The sequence below is a fragment of the Phalangium opilio genome, unplaced genomic scaffold, assembly GCF_054372755.1.
Source record: "Phalangium opilio isolate 3A_F unplaced genomic scaffold, DU_Popi_V2 ptg000095l_1, whole genome shotgun sequence".
Classification (NCBI taxonomy): Eukaryota; Metazoa; Arthropoda; class Arachnida; order Opiliones; family Phalangiidae; genus Phalangium; species Phalangium opilio.
In genome coordinates this window covers 3,521,224-3,535,145 of record NW_028324200.1, presented here as the reverse complement: position 1 = coordinate 3,535,145, position 13,922 = coordinate 3,521,224, and the positions used below count along the sequence as shown (strand labels likewise).

Below are 13,922 nucleotides of genomic sequence, written 5' to 3'. Positions count from 1 at the left end.
AGAACTTTAGTTAGTTATTCGAATTTAATACTAATTTGACAAATTACCCTTCTTCATGTTTGAAAGATAAGAAACTCTGTTTGCTTTTCTCATATCTGGTGGATTTTAAAAAAGGAAACTACACTGTAAAAGACAACGGCGCGCAGTGTTCCTAAGTGGTCTCCCTCCCAAGTACTGACTGCGCTCGACGCTGCTTAACTTCGGTGATCGGACGAGAACCGGTGTTTTCAGCGTGATATGGCCGTTGCCGAGAACTTTAGTTAGTTATTCGAATGTAAAACTAATTTGACAAATAACCCTTCTGCATGTTTGAAAAAAAAGAAACTCTGTTTGCTTTTCTCATATCTGGTGGATTTTAAAAAGGAAAATACACTGTAAAAGACAACGGCTAGCAGTGTTCCTAATGTTTCTCCCTCCCAAGTACTGACTGCGCTTGACGCTGCTTAATTTCGGTGATCGGACGAGAACCGGTGTTTTCAGCGTGATATTGTCGTCGCCGAGATCTTTAGTTAGTTATTCGAAATTAAAACTAATTTGACAAATTACCCTTCTGCATGTTTGAAAAAAAGAAACTCTGTTTGCTTTTCTCATATCTGGTGGATTATAAAAAAGGAAACTAAACTGTAAAAGACAACGGCACGCAGTGTTCCTAAGTGGTCTCCCTCCCAAGTACTGACTGCGCTTGACGCTGCTTAATTTCGGTGATCGGACGAGAACCGGTGTTTTCAGCGTGATATGGCCGTTGCCGAGAACTTTACTTAGTTATTCGAATTTAAAACTAATTTGACAAATTACCCTTCTGCATGTTTGAAAAAAAAGAAACTCTGTTTGCTATTCTCATATCTGGTGGATTTTAAAAAAGGAAACTACACTGTAAAAGACAACGGCACGCAGTGTTCCTAAGTGGTCTCCCTCCCAAGTACTGACTGCGCTCGACGCTGCTTAACTTCGGTGATCGGACGAGAACCGGTGTTTTCAGCGTGATATGGCCGTTGCCGAGAACTTTAGTTAGTTATTCGAATTTAATACTAATTTGACAAATTACCCTTCTTCATGTTTGAAAGATAAGAAACTCTGTTTGCTTTTCTCATATCTGGTGGATTTTAAAAAAGGAAACTACACTGTAAAAGACAACGGCGCGCAGTGTTCCTAAGTGGTCTCCCTCCCAAGTACTGACTGCGCTCGACGCTGCTTAACTTCGGTGATCGGACGAGAACCGGTGTTTTCAGCGTGATATGGCCGTTGCCGAGAACTTTAGTTAGTTATTCGAATGTAAAACTAATTTGACAAATAACCCTTCTGCATGTTTGAAAAAAAAGAAAGTCTGTTTGCTTTTCTCATATCTGGTGGATTTTAAAAAGGAAAATACACTGTAAAAGACAACGGCACGCAGTGTTCCTAATTGTTCTCCCTCCCAAGTACTGACTGCGCTTGACGGTGCTTAATTTCGGTGATCGGACGAGAACCGGTGTTTTCAGCGTGATATTGTCGTCGCCGAGATCTTTAGTTAGTTATTCGAATTTAAAACTAATTTGACAAATTACCCTTCTGCATGTTTGAAAAAAAAAGAAACTCTGTTTGCTTTTCTCATATCTGGTGGATTATAAAAAAGGAAACTAAACTGTAAAAGACAACGGCACGCAGTGTTCCTAAGTGGTCTCCCTCCCAAGTACTGACTACGCTTGACGCTGCTTAATTTCGGTGATCGGACGAGAACCGGTGTTTTCAGCGTGATATGGCCGTTGCCGAGAACTTTAGTTAGTTATTCGAATGTAAAACTAATTTGACAAATAACCCTTCTGCATGTTTGAAAAAAAAGAAACTCTGTTTGCTTTTCTCATATCTGGTGGATTTTAAAAAGGAAAATACACTGTAAAAGACAACGGCTAGCAGTGTTCCTAATGTTTCTCCCTCCCAAGTACTGACTGCGCTTGACGCTGCTTAATTTCGGTGATCGGACGAGAACCGGTGTTTTCAGCGTGATATTGTCGTCGCCGAGATCTTTAGTTAGTTATTCGAAATTAAAACTAATTTGACAAATTACCCTTCTGCATGTTTGAAAAAAAAGAAACTCTGTTTGCTTTTCTCATATCTGGTGGATTATAAAAAAGGAAACTAAACTGTAAAAGACAATGGCACGCAGTGTTCCTAAGTGGTCTCCCTCCCAAGTACTGACTGCGCTCAACGCTGCTTAATTTCGGTGATAGGACGAGAACCGGTGTTTTCAGCGTGATATGGCCGTCGCCGAGATCTTTAGTTAGTTATTCGAATTTAAAACTAATTTGACAAATTACCCTTCTGCATGTTTGAAAGATAAGAAACTCTGTTTGCTTTTCTCATATCTGGTGGATTTTAAAAAAGGAAACTAAACTGTAAAAGACAACGGCACGCAGTGTTCCTAAGTGGTCTCCCTCCCAAGTACTGACTGCGCTTGACGCTGCTTAATTTCGGTGATCGGACGAGAACCGGTGTTTTCAGCGTGATATGGCCGTTGCCGAGAACTTTAGTTAGTTATTCGAATTTAATACTAATTTGACAAATTACCCTTCTTCATGTTTGAAAGATAAGAAACTCTGTTTGCTTTTCTCATATCTGGTGGATTTTAAAAAAGGAAACTACACTGTAAAAGACAACGGCGCGCAGTGTTCCTAAGTGGTCTCCCTCCCAAGTACTGACTGCGCTCGACGCTGCATAACTTCGGTGATCGGACGAGAACCGGTGTTTTCAGCGTGATATGGCCGTTGCCGAGAACTTTAGTTAGTTATTCGAATGTAAAACTAATTTGACAAATAACCCTTCTGCATGTTTGAAAAAAAAGAAACTCTGTTTGCTTTTCTCATATCTGGTGGATTTTAAAAAGGAAAATACACTGTAAAAGACAACGGCTAGCAGTGTTCCTAATGTTTCTCCCTCCCAAGTACTGACTGCGCTTGACGCTGCTTAATTTCGGTGATCGGACGAGAACCGGTGTTTTCAGCGTGATATTGTCGTCGCCGAGATCTTTAGTTAGTTATTCGAAATTAAAACTAATTTGACAAATTACCCTTCTGCATGTTTGAAAAAAAGAAACTCTGTTTGCTTTTCTCATATCTGGTGGATTATAAAAAAGGAAACTAAACTGTAAAAGACAACGGCACGCAGTGTTCCTAAGTGGTCTCCCTCCCAAGTACTGACTGCGCTTGACGCTGCTTAATTTCGGTGATCGGACGAGAACCGGTGTTTTCAGCGTGATATGGCCGTTGCCGAGAACTTTACTTAGTTATTCGAATTTAAAACTAATTTGACAAATTACCCTTCTGCATGTTTGAAAAAAAAGAAACTCTGTTTGCTATTCTCATATCTGGTGGATTTTAAAAAAGGAAACTACACTGTAAAAGACAACGGCACGCAGTGTTCCTAAGTGGTCTCCCTCCCAAGTACTGACTGCGCTCGACGCTGCTTAACTTCGGTGATCGGACGAGAACCGGTGTTTTCAGCGTGATATGGCCGTTGCCGAGAACTTTAGTTAGTTATTCGAATTTAATACTAATTTGACAAATTACCCTTCTTCATGTTTGAAAGATAAGAAACTCTGTTTGCTTTTCTCATATCTGGTGGATTTTAAAAAAGGAAACTACACTGTAAAAGACAACGGCGCGCAGTGTTCCTAAGTGGTCTCCCTCCCAAGTACTGACTGCGCTCGACGCTGCTTGACTTCGGTGATCGGACGAGAACCGGTGTTTTCAGCGTGATATGGCCGTTGCCGAGAACTTTAGTTAGTTATTCGAATGTAAAACTAATTTGACAAATAACCCTTCTGCATGTTTGAAAAAAAAGAAAGTCTGTTTGCTTTTCTCATATCTGGTGGATTTTAAAAAGGAAAATACACTGTAAAAGACAACGGCACGCAGTGTTCCTAATTGTTCTCCCTCCCAAGTACTGACTGCGCTTGACGGTGCTTAATTTCGGTGATCGGACGAGAACCGGTGTTTTCAGCGTGATATTGTCGTCGCCGAGATCTTTAGTTAGTTATTCGAATTTTAAACTAATTTGACAAATTACCCTTCTGCATGTTTGAAAAAAAAAGAAACTCTGTTTGCTTTTCTCATATCTGGTGGATTATAAAAAAGGAAACTAAACTGTAAAAGACAACGGCACGCAGTGTTCCTAAGTGGTCTCCCTCCCAAGTACTGACTACGCTTGACGCTGCTTAATTTCGGTGATCGGACGAGAACCGGTGTTTTCAGCGTGATATGGCCGTTGCCGAGAACTTTAGTTAGTTATTCGAATGTAAAACTAATTTGACAAATAACCCTTCTGCATGTTTGAAAAAAAAGAAACTCTGTTTGCTTTTCTCATATCTGGTGGATTTTAAAAAGGAAAATACACTGTAAAAGACAACGGCTAGCAGTGTTCCTAATGTTTCTCCCTCCCAAGTACTGACTGCGCTTGACGCTGCTTAATTTCGGTGATCGGACGAGAACCGGTGTTTTCAGCGTGATATTGTCGTCGCCGAGATCTTTAGTTAGTTATTCGAAATTAAAACTAATTTGACAAATTACCCTTCTGCATGTTTGAAAAAAAAGAAACTCTGTTTGCTTTTCTCATATCTGGTGGATTATAAAAAAGGAAACTAAACTGTAAAAGACAACGGCACGCAGTGTTCCTAAGTGGTCTCCCTCCCAAGTACTGACTGCGCTCGACGCTGCTTAACTTCGGTGATCGGACGAGAACCGGTGTTTTCAGCGTGATATGGCCGTTGCCGAGAACTTTAGTTAGTTATTCGAATTTAAAACTAATTTGACAAATTACCCTTCTGCATGTTTGAAAAAAAAGAAACTCTGTTTGCTATTCTCATATCTGGTGGATTTTAAAAAAGGAAACTACACTGTAAAAGACAACGGCACGCAGTGTTCCTAAGTGGTCTCCCTCCCAAGTACTGACTGCGCTCTACGCTGCTTAACTTCGGTGATCGGACGAGAACCGGTGTTTTCAGCGTGATATGGCCGTTGCCGAGAACTTTAGTTAGTTATTCGAATTTAATACTAATTTGACAAATTACCCTTCTTCATGTTTGAAAGATAAGAAACTCTGTTTGCTTTTCTCATATCTGGTGGATTTTAAAAAAGGAAACTAAACTGTAAAAGACAATGGCACGCAGTGTTCCTAAGTGGTCTCCCTCCCAAGTACTGACTGCGCTCAACGCTGCTTAATTTCGGTGATAGGACGAGAACCGGTGTTTTCAGCGTGATATGGCCGTCGCCGAGATCTTTAGTTAGTTATTCGAATTTAAAACTAATTTGACAAATTACCCTTCTGCATGTTTGAAAGATAAGAAACTCTGTTTGCTTTTCTCATATCTGGTGGATTTTAAAAAAGGAAACTAAACTGTAAAAGACAACGGCACGCAGTGTTCCTAAGTGGTCTCCCTCCCAAGTACTGACTGCGCTTGACGCTGCTTAATTTCGGTGATCGGACGAGAACCGGTGTTTTCAGCGTGATATGGCCGTTGCCGAGAACTTTAGTTAGTTATTCGAATTTAATACTAATTTGACAAATTACCCTTCTTCATGTTTGAAAGATAAGAAACTCTGTTTGCTTTTCTCATATCTGGTGGATTTTAAAAAAGGAAACTACACTGTAAAAGACAACGGCGCGCAGTGTTCCTAAGTGGTCTCCCTCCCAAGTACTGACTGCGCTCGACGCTGCTTAACTTCGGTGATCGGACGAGAACCGGTGTTTTCAGCGTGATATGGCCGTTGCCGAGAACTTTAGTTAGTTATTCAAATTTAAAACTAATTTGACAAATTACCCTTCTGCATGTTTGAAAAAAAAGAAACTCTGTTTGCTTTTCTCACATCTGGTGGATTATAAAAAAGGAAACTAAACTGTAAAAGACAACGGCACGCAGTGTTCCTAAGTGGTCTCCCTCCCAAGTACTGACTGCGCTCGACGCTGCTTAACTTCGGTGATCGGACGAGAACCGGTGTTTTCAGCGTGATATGGCCGTTGCCGAGAACTTTAGTTAGTTATTCGAATTTAAAACTAATTTGACAAATTACCCTTCTGCATGTTTGAAAAAAAAGAAACTCTGTTTGCTATTCTCATATCTGGTGGATTTTAAAAAAGGAAACTACACTGTAAAAGACAACGGCACGCAGTGTTCCTAAGTGGTCTCCCTCCCAAGTACTGACTGCGCTCTACGCTGCTTAACTTCGGTGATCGGACGAGAACCGGTGTTTTCAGCGTGATATGGCCGTTGCCGAGAACTTTAGTTAGTTATTCGAATTTAATACTAATTTGACAAATTACCCTTCTTCATGTTTGAAAGATAAGAAACTCTGTTTGCTTTTCTCATATCTGGTGGATTTTAAAAAAGGAAACTAAACTGTAAAAGACAATGGCACGCAGTGTTCCTAAGTGGTCTCCCTCCCAAGTACTGACTGCGCTCAACGCTGCTTAATTTCGGTGATAGGACGAGAACCGGTGTTTTCAGCGTGATATGGCCGTCGCCGAGATCTTTAGTTAGTTATTCGAATTTAAAACTAATTTGACAAATTACCCTTCTGCATGTTTGAAAGATAAGAAACTCTGTTTGCTTTTCTCATATCTGGTGGATTTTAAAAAAGGAAACTAAACTGTAAAAGACAACGGCACGCAGTGTTCCTAAGTGGTCTCCCTCCCAAGTACTGACTGCGCTTGACGCTGCTTAATTTCGGTGATCGGACGAGAACCGGTGTTTTCAGCGTGATATGGCCGTTGCCGAGAACTTTAGTTAGTTATTCGAATTTAATACTAATTTGACAAATTACCCTTCTTCATGTTTGAAAGATAAGAAACTCTGTTTGCTTTTCTCATATCTGGTGGATTTTAAAAAAGGAAACTACACTGTAAAAGACAACGGCGCGCAGTGTTCCTAAGTGGTCTCCCTCCCAAGTACTGACTGCGCTCGACGCTGCTTAACTTCGGTGATCGGACGAGAACCGGTGTTTTCAGCGTGATATGGCCGTTGCCGAGAACTTTAGTTAGTTATTCAAATTTAAAACTAATTTGACAAATTACCCTTCTGCATGTTTGAAAAAAAAGAAACTCTGTTTGCTTTTCTCACATCTGGTGGATTATAAAAAAGGAAACTAAACTGTAAAAGACAACGGCACGCAGTGTTCCTAAGTGGTCTCCCTCCCAAGTACTGACTGCGCTCGACGCTGCTTAACTTCGGTGATCGGACGAGAACCGGTGTTTTCAGCGTTATATGGCCGTTGCCGAGAACTTTACTTAGTTATTCGAATTTAAAACTAATTTGACAAATTACCCTTCTGCATGTTTGAAAAAAAAGAAACTCTGTTTGCTATTCTCATATCTGGTGGATTTTAAAAAAGGAAACTACACTGTAAAAGACAACGGCACGCAGTGTTCCTAAGTGGTCTCCCTCCCAAGTACTGACTGCGCTCGACGCTGCTTAACTTCGGTGATCGGACGAGAACCGGTGTTTTCAGCGTGATATGGCCGTTGCCGAGAACTTTAGTTAGTTATTCGAATTTAATACTAATTTGACAAATTACCCTTCTTCATGTTTGAAAGATAAGAAACTCTGTTTGCTTTTCTCATATCTGGTGGATTTTAAAAAAGGAAACTACACTGTAAAAGACAACGGCGCGCAGTGTTCCTAAGTGGTCTCCCTCCCAAGTACTGACTGCGCTCGACGCTGCTTAACTTCGGTGATCGGACGAGAACCGGTGTTTTCAGCGTGATATGGCCGTTGCCGAGAACTTTAGTTAGTTATTCGAATGTAAAACTAATTTGACAAATAACCCTTCTGCATGTTTGAAAAAAAAGAAAGTCTGTTTGCTTTTCTCATATCTGGTGGATTTTAAAAAGGAAAATACACTGTAAAAGACAACGGCACGCAGTGTTCCTAATTGTTCTCCCTCCCAAGTACTGACTGCGCTTGACGGTGCTTAATTTCGGTGATCGGACGAGAACCGGTGTTTTCAGCGTGATATTCTCGTCGCCGAGATCTTTAGTTAGTTATTCGAATTTAAAACTAATTTGACAAATTACCCTTCTGCATGTTTGAAAAAAAAAGAAACTCTGTTTGCTTTTCTCATATCTGGTGGATTATAAAAAAGGAAACTAAACTGTAAAAGACAACGGCACGCAGTGTTCCTAAGTGGTCTCCCTCCCAAGTACTGACTACGCTTGACGCTGCTTAATTTCGGTGATCGGACGAGAACCGGTGTTTTCAGCGTGATATGGCCGTTGCCGAGAACTTTAGTTAGTTATTCGAATGTAAAACTAATTTGACAAATAACCCTTCTGCATGTTTGAAAAAAAAGAAACTCTGTTTGCTTTTCTCATATCTGGTGGATTATAAAAAAGGAAACTAAACTGTAAAAGACAACGGCACGCAGTGTTCCTAAGTGGTCTCCCTCCCAAGTACTGACTGCGCTTGACGCTGCTTAATTTCGGTGATCGGACGAGAACCGGTGTTTTCAGCGTGATATGGCCGTTGCCGAGAACTTTACTTAGTTATTCGAATTTAAAACTAATTTGACAAATTACCCTTCTGCATGTTGGAAAAAAAAAGAAACTCTGTTTGCTTTTCTCATATCTTGTGGATTTTAAAAAAGGAAACTACACTGTAAAAAACAACGGCACGCAGTGTTCCTAAGTGGTCTCCCTCCCAAGTACTGACTGCGCTCTACGCTGCTTAACTTCGGTGATCGGACGAGAACCGGTGTTTTCAGCGTGATATGGCCGTTGCCGAGAACTTTAGTTAGTTATTCAAATTTAAAACTAATTTGACAAATTACCCTTCTGCATGTTTGAAAAAAAAGAAACTCTGTTTGCTTTTCTCACATCTGGTGGATTATAAAAAAGGAAACTAAACTGTAAAAGACAACGGCACGCAGTGTTCCTAAGTGGTCTCCCTCCCAAGTACTGACTGCGCTCGACGCTGCTTAACTTCGGTGATCGGACGAGAACCGGTGTTTTCAGCGTGATATGGCTGTTGCCGAGAACTTTAGTTAGTTATTCGAATTTAAAACTAATTTGACAAATTACCCTTCTGCATGTTTGAAAAAAAAGAAAGTCTGTTTGCTTTTCTCATATCTGGTGGATTTTAAAAAGGAAAATACACTGTAAAAGACAACGGCACGCAGTGTTCCTAATTGTTCTCCCTCCCAAGTACTGACTGCGCTTGACGGTGCTTAATTTCGGTGATCGGACGAGAACCGGTGTTTTCAGCGTGATATTGTCGTCGCCGAGATCTTTAGTTAGTTATTCGAATTTAAAACTAATTTGACAAATTACCCTTCTGCATGTTTGAAAAAAAAAGAAACTCTGTTTGCTTTTCTCATATCTGGTGGATTATAAAAAAGGAAACTAAACTGTAAAAGACAACGGCACGCAGTGTTCCTAAGTGGTCTCCCTCCCAAGTACTGACTACGCTTGACGCTGCTTAATTTCGGTGATCGGACGAGAACCGGTGTTTTCAGCGTGATATGGCCGTTGCCGAGAACTTTAGTTAGTTATTCGAATGTAAAACTAATTTGACAAATAACCCTTCTGCATGTTTGAAAAAAAAGAAACTCTGTTTGCTTTTCTCATATCTGGTGGATTTTAAAAAGGAAAATACACTGTAAAAGACAACGGCTAGCAGTGTTCCTAATGTTTCTCCCTCCCAAGTACTGACTGCGCTTGACGCTGCTTAATTTCGGTGATCGGACGAGAACCGGTGTTTTCAGCGTGATATTGTCGTCGCCGAGATCTTTAGTTAGTTATTCGAAATTAAAACTAATTTGACAAATTACCCTTCTGCATGTTTGAAAAAAAAGAAACTCTGTTTGCTTTTCTCATATCTGGTGGATTATAAAAAAGGAAACTAAACTGTAAAAGACAACGGCACGCAGTGTTCCTAAGTGGTCTCCCTCCCAAGTACTGACTGCGCTTGACGCTGCTTAATTTCGGTGATCGGACGAGAACCGGTGTTTTCAGCGTGATATGGCCGTTGCCGAGAACTTTACTTAGTTATTCGAATTTAAAACTAATTTGACAAATTACCCTTCTGCATGTTGGAAAAAAAAAGAAACTCTGTTTGCTTTTCTCATATCTTGTGGATTTTAAAAAAGGAAACTACACTGTAAAAAACAACGGCACGCAGTGTTCCTAAGTGGTCTCCCTCCCAAGTACTGACTGCGCTCTACGCTGCTTAACTTCGGTGATCGGACGAGAACCGGTGTTTTCAGCGTGATATGGCCGTTGCCGAGAACTTTAGTTAGTTATTCAAATTTAAAACTAATTTGACAAATTACCCTTCTGCATGTTTGAAAAAAAAGAAACTCTGTTTGCTTTTCTCACATCTGGTGGATTATAAAAAAGGAAACTAAACTGTAAAAGACAACGGCACGCAGTGTTCCTAAGTGGTCTCCCTCCCAAGTACTGACTGCGCTCGACGCTGCTTAACTTCGGTGATCGGACGAGAACCGGTGTTTTCAGCGTGATATGGCTGTTGCCGAGAACTTTAGTTAGTTATTCGAATTTAAAACTAATTTGACAAATTACCCTTCTGCATGTTTGAAAAAAAAGAAACTCTGTTTGCTATTCTCATATCTGGTGGATTTTAAAAAAGGAAACTACACTGTAAAAGACAACGGCACGCAGTGTTCCTAAGTGGTCTCCCTCCCAAGTACTGACTGCGCTCTACGCTGCTTAACTTCGGTGATCGGACGAGAACCGGTGTTTTCAGCGTGATATGGCCGTTGCCGAGAACTTTAGTTAGTTATTCGAATTTAATACTAATTTGACAAATTACCCTTCTTCATGTTTGAAAGATAAGAAACTCTGTTTGCTTTTCTCATATCTGGTGGATTTTAAAAAAGGAAACTACACTGTAAAAGACAACGGCGCGCAGTGTTCCTAAGTGGTCTCCCTCCCAAGTACTGACTGCGCTCGACGCTGCTTAACTTTGGTGATCGGACGAGAACCGGTGTTTTCAGCGTGATATGGCCGTTGCCGAGAATTTTAGTTAGTTATTCGAATGTAAAACTAATTTGACAAATAACCCTTCTGCATGTTTGAAAAAAAAAGTCTGTTTGCTTTTCTCATATCTGGTGGATTTTAAAAAGGAAAATACACTGTAAAAGACAACGGCACGCAGTGTTCCTAATTGTTCTCCCTCCCAAGTACTGACTGCGCTTGACGGTGCTTAATTTCGGTGATCGGACGAGAACCGGTGTTTTCAGCGTGATATTGTCGTCGCCGAGATCTTTAGTTAGTTATTCGAATTTAAAACTAATTTGACAAATTACCCTTCTGCATGTTTGAAAAAAAAAGAAACTCTGTTTGCTTTTCTCATATCTGGTGGATTATAAAAAAGGAAACTAAACTGTAAAAGACAACGGCACGCAGTGTTCCTAAGTGGTCTCCCTCCCAAGTACTGACTGCGCTTGACGCTGCTTAATTTCGGTGATCGGACGAGAACCGGTCTTTTCAGCGTGATATGGCCGTTGCCGAGAACTTTAGTTAGTTATTCGAATGTAAAACTAATTTGACAAATAACCCTTCTGCATGTTTGAAAAAAAAGAAACTCTGTTTGCTTTTCTCATATCTGGTGGATTTTAAAAAGGAAAATACACTGTAAAAGACAACGGCTAGCAGTGTTCCTAATGTTTCTCCCTCCCAAGTACTGACTGCGCTTGACGCTGCTTAATTTCGGTGATCGGACGAGAACCGGTGTTTTCAGCGTGATATGGCCGTTGCCGAGAACTTTAGTTAGTTATTCGAATTTAAAACTAATTTGACAAATTACCCTTCTGCATGTTTGAAAAAAAAGAAACTCTGTTTGCTATTCTCATATCTGGTGGATTTTAAAAAAGGAAACTACACTGTAAAAGACAACGGCACGCAGTGTTCCTAAGTGGTGTCCCTCCCAAGTACTGACTGCGCTCTACGCTGCTTAACTTCGGTGATCGGACGAGAACCGGTGTTTTCAGCGTGATATGGCCGTTGCCGAGAACTTTAGTTAGTTATTCGAATTTAATACTAATTTGACAAATTACCCTTCTTCATGTTTGAAAGATAAGAAACTCTGTTTGCTTTTCTCATATCTGGTGGATTTTAAAAAAGGAAACTACACTGTAAAAGACAACGGCGCGCAGTGTTCCTAAGTGGTCTCCCTCCCAAGTACTGACTGCGCTCGACGCTGCTTAACTTCGGTGATCGGACGAGAACCGGTGTTTTCAGCGTGATATGGCCGTTGCCGAGAACTTTAGTTAGTTATTCGAATGTAAAACTAATTTGACAAATAACCCTTCTGCATGTTTGAAAAAAAAGAAAGTCTGTTTGCTTTTCTCATATCTGGTGGATTTTAAAAAGGAAAATACACTGTAAAAGACAACGGCACGCAGTGTTCCTAATTGTTCTCCCTCCCAAGTACTGACTGCGCTTGACGGTGCTTAATTTCGGTGATCGGACGAAAACCGGTGTTTTCAGCGTGATATTGTCGTCGCCGAGATCTTTAGTTAGTTATTCGAATTTAAAACTAATTTGACAAATTACCCTTCTGCATGTTTGAAAAAAAAAGAAACTCTGTTTGCTTTTCTCATATCTGGTGGATTATAAAAAAGGAAACTAAACTGTAAAAGACAACGGCACGCAGTGTTCCTAAGTGGTCTCCCTCCCAAGTACTGACTGCGCTTGACGCTGCTTAATTTCGGTGATCGGACGAGAACCGGTGTTTTCAGCGTGATATGGCCGTTGCCGAGTACTCTAGTTAGTTATTCGAATGTAAAACTAATTTTACAAATAACCCTTCTGCATGTTTGAAAAAAAAGAAACTCTGTTTGCTTTTCTCATATCTGGTGGATTTTAAAAAGGAAAATACACTGTAAAAGACAACGGCTAGCAGTGTTCCTAATGTTTCTCCCTCCCAAGTACTGACTGCGCTTGACGCTGCTTAATTTCGGTGATCGGACGAGAACCGGTGTTTTCAGCGTGATATTGTCGTCGCCGAGATCTTTAGTTAGTTATTCGAAATTAAAACTAATTTGACAAATTACCCTTCTGCATGTTTGAAAAAAAAGAAACTCTGTTTGCTTTTCTCATATCTGGTGGATTATGAAAAAGGAAACTAAACTGTAAAAGACAACGGCACGCAGTGTTCCTAAGTGGTCTCCCTCCCAAGTACTGACTGCGCTTGACGCTGCTTAATTTCGGTGATCGGACGAGAACCGGTCTTTTCAGCGTGATATGGCCGTTGCCGAGAACTTTAGTTAGTTATTCGAATGTAAAACTAATTTGACAAATAACCCTTCTGCATGTTTGAAAAAAAAGAAACTCTGTTTGCTTTTCTCATATCTGGTGGATTTTAAAAAGGAAAATACACTGTAAAAGACAACGGCACGCAGTGTTCCTAATTGTTCTCCCTCCCAAGTACTGACTGCGCTTGACGCTGCTTAACTTCGGTGATCGGACGAGAACCGGTGTTTTCAGCGTGATATGGCCGTTGCCGAGAACTTTAGTTAGTTATTCGAATTTAATACTAATTTGACAAATTACCCTTCTTCATGTTTGAAAGATAAGAAACTCTGTTTGCTTTTCTCATATCTGGTGGATTTTAAAAAAGGAAACTACACTGTAAAAGACAACGGCGCGCAGTGTTCCTAAGTGGTCTCCCTCCCAAGTACTGACTGCGCTCGACGCTGCTTAACTTCGGTGATCGGACGAGAACCGGTGTTTTCAGCGTGATATGGCCGTTGCCGAGAACTTTAGTTAGTTATTCGAATGTAAAACTAATTTGACAAATAACCCTTCTGCATGTTTGAAAAAAAAGAAAGTCTGTTTGCTTTTCTCATATCTGGTGGATTTTAAAAAGGAAAATACACTGTAAAAGACAACGGCACGCAGTGTTCCTAATTGTTCTCCCTCCCAAGTACTGACTGCGC

At 40.6% G+C, this 13,922-nt stretch overlaps 24 non-coding genes and 23 pseudogenes across 24 annotated transcripts; all 47 read right to left on the bottom strand.

The window, feature by feature from the left end:
• Window positions 1-130: 130 nt before the first annotated feature.
• Window positions 131-249, bottom strand: LOC149636369 (5S ribosomal RNA). Its single transcript, XR_016373520.1, has one exon. It is a non-coding gene; the product is annotated as a 5S ribosomal RNA (ribosomal RNA).
• A 379-nt stretch (window positions 250-628) lies between these two features.
• On the bottom strand, window positions 629-747 carry LOC149636368 (5S ribosomal RNA; annotated as a pseudogene).
• Window positions 748-878: 131 nt separating this feature from the next.
• LOC149636367 (5S ribosomal RNA) lies at window positions 879-997 on the bottom strand. Its single transcript, XR_016373239.1, has one exon. It is a non-coding gene; the product is annotated as a 5S ribosomal RNA (ribosomal RNA).
• Window positions 998-1,128: 131 nt separating this feature from the next.
• Window positions 1,129-1,247, bottom strand: LOC149636366 (5S ribosomal RNA). The gene has a single exon (XR_016373519.1). It is a non-coding gene; the product is annotated as a 5S ribosomal RNA (ribosomal RNA).
• Window positions 1,248-1,377: 130 nt separating this feature from the next.
• On the bottom strand, window positions 1,378-1,496 carry LOC149636365 (5S ribosomal RNA; annotated as a pseudogene).
• A 132-nt stretch (window positions 1,497-1,628) lies between these two features.
• On the bottom strand, window positions 1,629-1,747 carry LOC149636364 (5S ribosomal RNA; annotated as a pseudogene).
• Window positions 1,748-2,127: 380 nt separating this feature from the next.
• Window positions 2,128-2,246, bottom strand: LOC149636363 (5S ribosomal RNA; annotated as a pseudogene).
• A 131-nt stretch (window positions 2,247-2,377) lies between these two features.
• Window positions 2,378-2,496, bottom strand: LOC149636362 (5S ribosomal RNA; annotated as a pseudogene).
• Window positions 2,497-2,627: 131 nt separating this feature from the next.
• Window positions 2,628-2,746, bottom strand: LOC149636361 (5S ribosomal RNA). Its single transcript, XR_016373085.1, has one exon. It is a non-coding gene; the product is annotated as a 5S ribosomal RNA (ribosomal RNA).
• Window positions 2,747-3,125: 379 nt separating this feature from the next.
• Window positions 3,126-3,244, bottom strand: LOC149636360 (5S ribosomal RNA; annotated as a pseudogene).
• A 131-nt stretch (window positions 3,245-3,375) lies between these two features.
• LOC149636359 (5S ribosomal RNA) lies at window positions 3,376-3,494 on the bottom strand. Its single transcript, XR_016373238.1, has one exon. It is a non-coding gene; the product is annotated as a 5S ribosomal RNA (ribosomal RNA).
• Window positions 3,495-3,625: 131 nt separating this feature from the next.
• On the bottom strand, window positions 3,626-3,744 carry LOC149636358 (5S ribosomal RNA). Its single transcript, XR_016372705.1, has one exon. It is a non-coding gene; the product is annotated as a 5S ribosomal RNA (ribosomal RNA).
• Window positions 3,745-3,874: 130 nt separating this feature from the next.
• Window positions 3,875-3,993, bottom strand: LOC149636357 (5S ribosomal RNA; annotated as a pseudogene).
• Window positions 3,994-4,125: 132 nt separating this feature from the next.
• Window positions 4,126-4,244, bottom strand: LOC149636356 (5S ribosomal RNA; annotated as a pseudogene).
• A 380-nt stretch (window positions 4,245-4,624) lies between these two features.
• On the bottom strand, window positions 4,625-4,743 carry LOC149636355 (5S ribosomal RNA). The gene has a single exon (XR_016373237.1). It is a non-coding gene; the product is annotated as a 5S ribosomal RNA (ribosomal RNA).
• A 131-nt stretch (window positions 4,744-4,874) lies between these two features.
• On the bottom strand, window positions 4,875-4,993 carry LOC149636354 (5S ribosomal RNA). Its single transcript, XR_016373310.1, has one exon. It is a non-coding gene; the product is annotated as a 5S ribosomal RNA (ribosomal RNA).
• Window positions 4,994-5,124: 131 nt separating this feature from the next.
• On the bottom strand, window positions 5,125-5,243 carry LOC149636353 (5S ribosomal RNA; annotated as a pseudogene).
• Window positions 5,244-5,374: 131 nt separating this feature from the next.
• Window positions 5,375-5,493, bottom strand: LOC149636352 (5S ribosomal RNA; annotated as a pseudogene).
• Window positions 5,494-5,624: 131 nt separating this feature from the next.
• LOC149636351 (5S ribosomal RNA) lies at window positions 5,625-5,743 on the bottom strand. Its single transcript, XR_016373518.1, has one exon. It is a non-coding gene; the product is annotated as a 5S ribosomal RNA (ribosomal RNA).
• Window positions 5,744-5,874: 131 nt separating this feature from the next.
• On the bottom strand, window positions 5,875-5,993 carry LOC149636350 (5S ribosomal RNA). Its single transcript, XR_016373235.1, has one exon. It is a non-coding gene; the product is annotated as a 5S ribosomal RNA (ribosomal RNA).
• Window positions 5,994-6,124: 131 nt separating this feature from the next.
• LOC149636349 (5S ribosomal RNA) lies at window positions 6,125-6,243 on the bottom strand. Its single transcript, XR_016373299.1, has one exon. It is a non-coding gene; the product is annotated as a 5S ribosomal RNA (ribosomal RNA).
• Window positions 6,244-6,374: 131 nt separating this feature from the next.
• On the bottom strand, window positions 6,375-6,493 carry LOC149636348 (5S ribosomal RNA; annotated as a pseudogene).
• A 131-nt stretch (window positions 6,494-6,624) lies between these two features.
• On the bottom strand, window positions 6,625-6,743 carry LOC149636347 (5S ribosomal RNA; annotated as a pseudogene).
• A 131-nt stretch (window positions 6,744-6,874) lies between these two features.
• On the bottom strand, window positions 6,875-6,993 carry LOC149636346 (5S ribosomal RNA). Its single transcript, XR_016373517.1, has one exon. It is a non-coding gene; the product is annotated as a 5S ribosomal RNA (ribosomal RNA).
• Window positions 6,994-7,124: 131 nt separating this feature from the next.
• Window positions 7,125-7,243, bottom strand: LOC149636345 (5S ribosomal RNA). Its single transcript, XR_016372896.1, has one exon. It is a non-coding gene; the product is annotated as a 5S ribosomal RNA (ribosomal RNA).
• Window positions 7,244-7,374: 131 nt separating this feature from the next.
• On the bottom strand, window positions 7,375-7,493 carry LOC149636344 (5S ribosomal RNA). Its single transcript, XR_016373234.1, has one exon. It is a non-coding gene; the product is annotated as a 5S ribosomal RNA (ribosomal RNA).
• Window positions 7,494-7,624: 131 nt separating this feature from the next.
• On the bottom strand, window positions 7,625-7,743 carry LOC149636343 (5S ribosomal RNA). The gene has a single exon (XR_016373516.1). It is a non-coding gene; the product is annotated as a 5S ribosomal RNA (ribosomal RNA).
• Window positions 7,744-8,124: 381 nt separating this feature from the next.
• On the bottom strand, window positions 8,125-8,243 carry LOC149636342 (5S ribosomal RNA; annotated as a pseudogene).
• Window positions 8,244-8,374: 131 nt separating this feature from the next.
• Window positions 8,375-8,493, bottom strand: LOC149636341 (5S ribosomal RNA; annotated as a pseudogene).
• A 132-nt stretch (window positions 8,494-8,625) lies between these two features.
• On the bottom strand, window positions 8,626-8,744 carry LOC149636340 (5S ribosomal RNA). Its single transcript, XR_016373427.1, has one exon. It is a non-coding gene; the product is annotated as a 5S ribosomal RNA (ribosomal RNA).
• A 131-nt stretch (window positions 8,745-8,875) lies between these two features.
• LOC149636339 (5S ribosomal RNA) lies at window positions 8,876-8,994 on the bottom strand. The gene has a single exon (XR_016372783.1). It is a non-coding gene; the product is annotated as a 5S ribosomal RNA (ribosomal RNA).
• Window positions 8,995-9,124: 130 nt separating this feature from the next.
• Window positions 9,125-9,243, bottom strand: LOC149636338 (5S ribosomal RNA; annotated as a pseudogene).
• Window positions 9,244-9,375: 132 nt separating this feature from the next.
• On the bottom strand, window positions 9,376-9,494 carry LOC149636337 (5S ribosomal RNA; annotated as a pseudogene).
• Window positions 9,495-9,874: 380 nt separating this feature from the next.
• LOC149636336 (5S ribosomal RNA) lies at window positions 9,875-9,993 on the bottom strand (annotated as a pseudogene).
• A 132-nt stretch (window positions 9,994-10,125) lies between these two features.
• LOC149636335 (5S ribosomal RNA) lies at window positions 10,126-10,244 on the bottom strand. Its single transcript, XR_016373426.1, has one exon. It is a non-coding gene; the product is annotated as a 5S ribosomal RNA (ribosomal RNA).
• Window positions 10,245-10,375: 131 nt separating this feature from the next.
• LOC149636334 (5S ribosomal RNA) lies at window positions 10,376-10,494 on the bottom strand. The gene has a single exon (XR_016372782.1). It is a non-coding gene; the product is annotated as a 5S ribosomal RNA (ribosomal RNA).
• A 131-nt stretch (window positions 10,495-10,625) lies between these two features.
• On the bottom strand, window positions 10,626-10,744 carry LOC149636333 (5S ribosomal RNA). The gene has a single exon (XR_016373288.1). It is a non-coding gene; the product is annotated as a 5S ribosomal RNA (ribosomal RNA).
• Window positions 10,745-10,875: 131 nt separating this feature from the next.
• On the bottom strand, window positions 10,876-10,994 carry LOC149636332 (5S ribosomal RNA). The gene has a single exon (XR_016372929.1). It is a non-coding gene; the product is annotated as a 5S ribosomal RNA (ribosomal RNA).
• A 127-nt stretch (window positions 10,995-11,121) lies between these two features.
• LOC149636331 (5S ribosomal RNA) lies at window positions 11,122-11,240 on the bottom strand (annotated as a pseudogene).
• A 132-nt stretch (window positions 11,241-11,372) lies between these two features.
• Window positions 11,373-11,491, bottom strand: LOC149636330 (5S ribosomal RNA; annotated as a pseudogene).
• A 130-nt stretch (window positions 11,492-11,621) lies between these two features.
• On the bottom strand, window positions 11,622-11,740 carry LOC149636329 (5S ribosomal RNA; annotated as a pseudogene).
• Window positions 11,741-11,871: 131 nt separating this feature from the next.
• LOC149636328 (5S ribosomal RNA) lies at window positions 11,872-11,990 on the bottom strand. Its single transcript, XR_016373438.1, has one exon. It is a non-coding gene; the product is annotated as a 5S ribosomal RNA (ribosomal RNA).
• Window positions 11,991-12,121: 131 nt separating this feature from the next.
• On the bottom strand, window positions 12,122-12,240 carry LOC149636327 (5S ribosomal RNA). Its single transcript, XR_016373515.1, has one exon. It is a non-coding gene; the product is annotated as a 5S ribosomal RNA (ribosomal RNA).
• A 381-nt stretch (window positions 12,241-12,621) lies between these two features.
• LOC149636326 (5S ribosomal RNA) lies at window positions 12,622-12,740 on the bottom strand (annotated as a pseudogene).
• Window positions 12,741-13,120: 380 nt separating this feature from the next.
• Window positions 13,121-13,239, bottom strand: LOC149636325 (5S ribosomal RNA; annotated as a pseudogene).
• Window positions 13,240-13,369: 130 nt separating this feature from the next.
• Window positions 13,370-13,488, bottom strand: LOC149636324 (5S ribosomal RNA; annotated as a pseudogene).
• Window positions 13,489-13,619: 131 nt separating this feature from the next.
• On the bottom strand, window positions 13,620-13,738 carry LOC149636323 (5S ribosomal RNA). Its single transcript, XR_016373514.1, has one exon. It is a non-coding gene; the product is annotated as a 5S ribosomal RNA (ribosomal RNA).
• Window positions 13,739-13,922: the final 184 nt, after the last annotated feature.